The 8,208-nt window shown below is 41.2% G+C and overlaps 1 long non-coding RNA gene across 2 annotated transcripts; it reads right to left on the bottom strand.

Moving 5' to 3' along the window:
* Positions 1–236: 236 nt before the first annotated feature.
* Positions 237–7,672, bottom strand: LOC146174921 (uncharacterized). 2 transcript variants are annotated; one of them, XR_014701689.1, is made up of 4 exons: positions 7,370–7,672; positions 5,344–5,493; positions 4,901–5,091; positions 237–527 (listed from the first exon to the last, which is right to left on the bottom strand). It is a non-coding gene; the product is annotated as an uncharacterized LOC146174921 (long non-coding RNA). The 2 variants fall into 2 exon arrangements; XR_014701690.1 differs by lacking the exon at positions 4,901–5,091 and having other exon boundaries at positions 242–527; positions 7,370–7,669.
* Positions 7,673–8,208: the final 536 nt, after the last annotated feature.

Below are 8,208 nucleotides of genomic sequence, written 5' to 3'. Positions count from 1 at the left end.
CACATCTTGTGGCACTGCCTGTGCAGGCCATAAAATGCAGCCTTTTTCATTCTAGCCATATTCGTGACAGCACATCGAACTTGCTGGGACAATTATGGCCTTTCAAATAGGAGTGGCCATATAAATTCAAATTGTCGCTCATGAGCAACCAGTAGATGTTCACAAAACAAGGGCATGGTTCACAAAAAGATAATATTTATTGCAATTGTTACTATAGACGGCAGTTGTTACTAGCCAGCGCTGAGGGCACACACAGCAGCAGTTAGCGGGGGAGTGGCAGGGTTGGTCAGGGCAGGGCGGGCTCTCGGGAAGTGGAAGGGGCCAGGGAGCTGGAGGGCACACTCATAGGCGTAGTGAGGGGACTGACCCTGCAATTGCATTCACAGGTGGCATGCCTGGTTCGCCAGGGGAGGTTTCAGCATAACGCCTTTTTCTTCCACCCCCCTTGTCACAGGAACCAGGCAGCCACCTGCGAATAAATGCGTGTGCCTCCAAATCGTCCACCCCAACTTTTTCGCAAATGGCACCTGCACAAAAACAATGAGAAACAAAATTTACAACACTATTACGAGACATATAAAATCGCGTGCATTAATTTAGGAAGATGTAGAAAATTCCAGGATTCATGTACCGAAATTTATGGTCAATGAGAAACACTATACTGATGAGTTCCAGATTAGTTTCAGCTGCCTTGGGTTTATTAGGATGAAAGACGCACATACATTGCATAGCATGTGCCCTGTTGCATTTTGATCGCCTCCACAGCAATATGGCTGAGACAGCCAGTGTTTCATCCCACACTAGGAATTAGTGCTTGATTGTTGGCTGTCTCCGCATATGACTGGCGCGCTAGTTTTTTGCCGCTCCTACGCTTTCTGCGATGTGCAAACAGTTTATACAAAATATCGTTACCAAGAGAATGTTCGGCAACCATTTGCATTTTCTTTAAATGGCTAGATATAATATACACAAGCGATCTAAGCCCATGACTGCTGCACTGGCCGCTGGTTAGCTGATATACGCTTTTGACTGGTTTTGTGGGTAGTTCACTTAAACGGGAGCTCACTTAAACGGGTAGCTCACAGGTGCATCATTTTTACGCATATACTGCTTGTCCAAGCAAATTTTATCCAAGCCATAAAAAAAAAACATTTCGGAGGCAGGCAAAGGAAACCAGATATATATTGCTGGAAGCTACCTTGAGCGCCACAGACAAGGTTTTGTTTGGAATCCTTATTGACATTATTTACCGAAATTACTGATTAATGACTTACACAATAAATGGTGTTGCTACTTTGAAGAGTACCGGCACAATCCACGTTTGATTATTTGTGATACAGAACCCTCACGTCTGCATTTTGAACGCCAGATACAATAGGAAACCACGAAAATACAGAAATCTGATTCCCGGACAATACAATTGAGGACTTGGCTTGGCTCGACAGCCCTGTGTAGCGTTAGACCTACAAGTTGCCTATGGTTTCTTCGTCCGCGCCAGCACATCGTCCAACAAGACTGTATTTGTATTTTACAGCTGAAAAATACTGTTAAACTCATTTATATCCTTACCGCTTTGTAGTCATTACCCGCATTGCAAAGTTCGGCGCGCTCATTGTACCTCGAGCCTTCATGTGCGCCAAAGGGCCGACGCGAAGCAACCATCGCCAGCATATCACCCTTACTCATGCATGGGGCTAGCAATCATAGCGGCAGGTTGTTTTGTCCGCTCAAAATCATGTTGTGAGCAGCACAGTTGAGGTGCGCGAATGGGCTGGTAACGGTTTCGGTATCTACATAACCCGGAATTTATCTGCAGCTGGAAAAAAAGGTACACATGAGGTTTCTAACCGCAAATATTGAAACAGGGGTTTCCGAACGTGCTCACCGACTCTGTAAGTCCTATTTATTGTCTAAAGTGAATATTTAGTACTTGAAGCGAATAACCTCACTTCCCCACGTACAAAATAAAAATTTTCTGCGCTGTCCTAAGTGGCTGCCAGCAATGCACCACCGGTTTCCATCGTCTGTTTCTAATGGTTTATTTATAACCCTTGGCTCAAGCTATGGGGCGCAGCAGGTGTAATGTAGCTTGAATAAAACCTGCAAGAGACCATATATATGGGTAGATTTGTAAGGTTTACAGATTTCACTTACAAATTCTACAGGAATCGCGTCACTGCGGCCTTCCTTTAAAATTGACACGTAATAGGGCTATATTCGTGGCTAAAATAAAGTACTCAACGCATTAATTCAGCTTAGCAAATGCAGCTGTAACAGAAAGTGAGGGCTGGCGACACCTAAGGTGTGCCTAGCTTTCAAATTTTCTTAGATGGCACAACCGTTCGAAATATGGAATATTAAAAAAAGCCCTTGATATTGGCTTTCTCACAGCGCATTATGGGTGCCTTAGATAAGAAACATAATCGAGGTCCCATGGCCATCTTTCGTTTCCAATGAAATTCTTATATGTGGTGGGCAAATATCTAGACACAAAAGAATTAACCTTAGTTTTTCAAGATACGCGTAGTTTCCTCGAAAAAAAAAAACAATTGTATGGTGTATCTCTAGAGGTAGAAAACGTTGTTTTTGCCATTTCAAAATGTTGCAAGTTTTGATACCATGATTTTGTCATCTGCTCTTTTTTACTCACTAAATATATGCAGGTTTTATATTTACAAACACATTAGAAACCTATTTTGTTTTTGCAGTTGTGTTATTAAAAAATCGCAAACTTTTCTTCAGGAGCGATACGCTGCAAAAATATTCATTTTTAACCTTATGTACTGGCATATGATGCATTAGGTTGGTTGCACTAAATATGTTTTCACTTCCTGACGCATGTTCTTAATTCCAGGCAGTATCTGGAGCTCCAGACCACTAGGTGTGTTCTCCACAACGCATCAAAATTGCTCAGAATTCGAGAACAGCAGTAAAGGGCAAATTTGCTGCAATTAAAAAAAGATCATCTTCGATTTTCATTCAAATCCCTCTCAAAAATCTTCAGTACCTCAAAAATATCACGGACTAAAAAGTGTTGCGTTATACTGTTTAAAAATATAACATTAAATATTAAACCGAGTGCTTGTGCTGATAATGGCCAAACTCAGCCTGCATTCTCGCAAGATCCAATAATATCTTGGCACAGAAACTATTTCTCTACATTATCTAGGTTCCATTCTTTATTTCTGAAAAAAATTGAAGCTCTAGATTTGTGTGTGTATCTGCATATTATTTTGAAATTGGACAAAAGTAAGAAAATGGTAAAATAAGGAAAACTGATTAGAATTGAAGAAACGGCCGCAACATCAATTTTTATCAAATCTGTGGAAACAATGCAAAGTACTTTGTTAATTTCAGTCAGTAAATATATTGAATTCTGCAAAATGTAATATTAGAAAAATAACAATGCTTGTTTTTGTTCTATAGATGTGCTTATATGGCTCCCCCTTATGGAATAGGCATCAAAACTTCAATTTAGTATTTGCTGAATTTAGTTACATTTTACCTTAAGTAAAATTTAAAACATTGTCAGCGCTTATACACCGTTTTTCTGCTTCTGGGACAAATACTTAATATAGCTTAAAATGGTATTAATTCACTATTTCTGTCAATTTCATGGCAGAACGCAAGTGAAGGCTGAACTTTTTTTCTGTCCTGCATTCTTTTTTATTGCTAGGTGCAATAGTATTCAATCTAGGTTATTAATATATTATTCCATTTCTCAGCTTTGACCACCACTAGCAATACTATATTTTTGAAGATGATTTTTCAATGTGTAATTTTTATAATTACAATCATAAGCAAATCGCTTTCCAGCATAATACTTTTGGTGGCGTTACAGAGAACACACATAGCAGCTTAGAGCTCCAAATTCTGCCTTAAATTAACAATATGACCTGCGTAATAAACACAGAATATTTCAGTGCAAACAACGCAACACGTCACGCCAGTATGTAAGGTTGAACATTAACATTTTTGTAGCGCGTTGTTCTTGAAGCAAAGTTTGCGACTTTTTACTAAATAAACTGCATCAATGAAACACACTTTTAATACTTCTTATACAAGTAAACGTTACCCAAATGCGGTGAGTAAAAAACAGCGGATGACAAAATTTTACGTTTCTACGACAAAAACGGCGTTTTCCAGCTTTAGTGATAGGCGTTTTTTTTTTTTTCGAGAATACTACGCCGCATCTGGCAAACCTAAGGGTCATTCCTTTGTGTCGAGACATTAGCCCACGACATATGAAAATTTAATTAAAAAAAATGGTCATGGCACCAAGATTACTGTTCCTGTCCGAAGACATCCATATTTGTTTTCATTTCGTCTCTTCAACAGGCTGGTTTGGCCAATGCGGTGAATAAAAATATCATCGCATATATTAAAGATTTTCGCGCTATATGTTATACCTACAGCTACCTATATTGTCACAACTGTCATACATTATTTGTAGCTGAAACATCACAAAAGGGATTCGATTGCAAATTGTTCGCTAGTTAAATAGACGTACGAGATGACACGTATACTTTGTAGAATACAATTTAGGAAAGAGCAGATACAAACTACAGGCGAATAATGCTATGATATGGAGCATATGTATTACTCCGGTTAACAGTAAAAAAATCAACTTTTAACATATTAATATATTCGACAAACTATTGCATGCTCACATAGGAACACAATTAATGAGCTCATCCACGCATCTAATGTCTATGGGCATTAGATGTGTGGATGACTTCGTTTTATTCCAATTCGTGCGTCACTCAAAATAATTGAACAAGAAAAAAGTTAATGTCTACACAATTTTCAGTGAGTATACCACAAATTATACTAAGGTGCTTCATATATGTCACATCACCTAGCAAGTGAAATGGGATAACAGAAGTAATCAGACTCTAACCCTGATCAGCATTTCGCTTTTGCGCCATCTTCGTAAGTTTTTAGGCAGGCTTTTCCACTGATTATCCTCTTCTTTATACCCCTGCCACCCACAAGACACAAATCTTCTGGGGGTACCGAACTGTTGGTTTTCGCACCAGTGATACAACTTAATCGATCCATTTATACGTAGAAAACACTCTCGATGCGCACCTAAAAAAATGAAAGCATGTATGTGTAGGCGAAATCATTCACCGGCGATTTAATAATATGATTTGAAAAATAAAATCAAAGGATCACACTCGAAGTAACAAAAAAGTGGTGGAGAGATAGGAATTGAAGCAACGAAAGGCGGTTGCTTTCTGCAAAAAGCCAATAGCAAGAGGTCCACCGTCTATAAGAATAAGCAATAAAAATAAGGCATATTTAAAGGTGCATGCAGCAGTTACAGTGATGCAGTGCTACCTTTTTTTAGGCAGGCTTTTCTGCTGATTTTCTTCTTCTTTATTGCCCTTCCAACCACAGGACACATATCTTCTGGGGGTTGTCGGTTTTCGCACCAGTGATACAACTCAATCGATCCATTTCTACGTAGAAAACGCTCCCAATGCGCATCTAAAAAAATGAAAGCATGTATGTGCAGGCTAAATCATTCACACATGATAAAACAATATGATTTGAACAATGAAATCAAATGATCACACCCAGAGCAACAAGAAAGTGGTGGAGAGATAGAAATTGAAGCAATGAAAGACGGTTGCTTACTGAACAAAGCCTATAGCAAGAGGTCCTGCGTCTATAAGAATAGGCAATAAATTAAGGCACGTTTATAGGTGCATGCAGCAGTTAAAGTGATGCAGTGTTACCTTTCTGTTTCACTGCATTGATTGGTATAAATATTACAGCAATTGCTAGGCATCTCAGGTAACCCCATTGAAAACTTCATCCAAGGTACCGAGGAGAAGTGGCGTGTTATTTGCAGCTGTTAACGGAAAGACAGGCTATCCTATGAGTGCATGCGCATTTCCTCCTTTTTGTATACTTGAATAAAAGCGACTGAACAGTGAGTGTTGTAAGAGGTGCAGCGTCCCTAGGAATGGGGAACAAAATTAAGTTTTAGTAAACAGAGGTACAAAAAGAAGCAAATATGCCTGCAATAATAGCATGATGGCCTACCTTTTGATCAACAGCTGTAAACAACCTGTCACTGCAAGTCGGTTCTTTAGATAGGCTTATCAATGCCAGAGCTTAAAGCTAAGAGCAATATGAGTAATGTTTATTGCGGTCACGGCCGTAAACAATTATAGCGGAACACTCCATTACTGTAACTATTCAACCGTCCATTTATACATATCATTCATTAAAGAACCATGCACATCATATTAAGTTGCTCTTTTCTACTCCCAAATGATTTCCTATAGAATTAGAATACGTGGATCGCTGCTTCGGTTTCAACATTCTTGCACGATGGCTATGGCGTGCACTTCATGCATACGGTACGGTACGTGAGGTACAAAGAGCTGTAATTGCCGAACAGGGGGACCTGACGGCCTGTCCCATTTCGCCTGAAAGTGCGCGCCGTGATCGAGCGCTTCGCGAGCAATATTTCGGACGATATGGTTGCCTCATACCGGCCATCAATGTTTTGTACAATGTGTCCCGCGTGCACGTTGTTTACTTTGCAGTGACAGGGACGCAGTGCACACACGGCTGATGTGCCTTTTTGCTTGTATTGTTATTTTCCCCCGCCTTCGAAGCGCGTCAGCGAAATCGCTCTCCTATTTTCGCCGCTTTCTGATAACGCCCTCACCTGAAGGCGCGGGCTCAGAAGGGGGGCGTCGATTAAGAAAATTTTGAAAAGGTGCTCACTTGCGCTGTTCACGGCTTTCAATTCCTCAATATGATATTAACCATTATAAAAGTGGAGGTTCATTATGACTTAATTATAGCCTAATCATCAAGCGGCATCACGCACATGTCTGCCCCACTGTAAAATTCGCTTGCACAGACGGCACGAACAGTTTTCAAAACTTCTGTACATCTGTACATCTGAAAACAAAAAACTGCCCTTAACTCTTAACAAAAACCAAAAACTGTGTGAACATGGCTTCCTGCGCGCAGAAGAGAGGCTGTCCAAAATATATGTACAAAGCCGGGCGCATAGTATCTGGTTACTAATTGATTGCGGCGCGCTGCACAGTCAAAAAACTGCGCAAATGGCTGCCTGCAGTGTTCTGTCACGTGTTGGTGGCATACACACCTGTTACGCACGGCTCCTCTATTTTCGGCGCAAATGCTATTCATATCGCAGCCAGCAAATAAGTCCACGCACTTGCTTGCATGTAACCCGGACGAAAATTCGCTTAGTTCTTGAAGTCATGCTTCGCGCAGTTGTTTCGAGGAGAATAAGGAAAGAGAACATTTGGGACTGGTAGGAGATTATATAGAACCAATTATGAAGCAATGGCATGCTGCAAAGATATATACTCACGGTCTAAGATGACGGCGTTCACTGAGTCCGAGAATGCCGATGGTATCCCGCCGTTGCTGTAATCCGTACTCCGGCAACATTTCACAGCTCAGCTATTCACTGATATGTAGCAAGCACCAACCGGAGCACATGGATATGTATAGGCGCAAGAGAAAATTATGCACAGCACAATGAAAAAGAAAATTAATGAGGGAAGAAATTAAAGAAAGGTTTAAGAAGCTGTCACAAGTCTTGTAGCGTCTCCAACAAGCTCTGAAATGAACGCTTCGGGAGGAGTCCGCACAGCAGCGCAGCTGGGGATGCTGTCTGTTGTGCCTAGCACGTAGACGCGTAGGCGAGGGGGAACAACGACCCGCTCAACCAGCGCATGATTCCCGCCGCGGTGTTGTGTTCGCAAGGGCTGCGCGTGGGAACCAAGGACCAACGACCCTCTCAACATTCCATTCCTCCTTTACCCAGCCCTCTTCTGCTTGCACCGGCCAGCCGTGACTTCGGACCGTGCCGATGAGCGGCCGCCAGCGCGCACCGCTCGAGTCGAGTTCTAATAAATAGTTTTGTTTTGTGTGTTCGCAAACGCATTGTTTCTTCAAGCCAACCACGGACAAACATTTTCTAAAAAAATAGAAAGCCTCCCCATCTACCATCCACATTCTTGCGTAAATCCATACAGCTGGTGCATCGACAAATGCGCGCGTCCCCTCCCTTTCGCCACCTATGATCGAACAAAGGATGGTCGTTCGACCTTTTATATTTACTTCAAAATATTATATACTGTTGCGTGATGACTGATTAATAATGTCAAAGAGGCGGAGTTCCGAGCTTCTCTTCTATTCTGGCCA

The sequence above is a fragment of the Amblyomma maculatum genome, chromosome 11, assembly GCF_055883805.1.
Source record: "Amblyomma maculatum isolate TAMU_Amacu chromosome 11, ASM5588380v1, whole genome shotgun sequence".
Classification (NCBI taxonomy): Eukaryota; Metazoa; Arthropoda; class Arachnida; order Ixodida; family Ixodidae; genus Amblyomma; species Amblyomma maculatum.
This window is presented reverse-complemented; position numbering and strand designations above follow the sequence as displayed.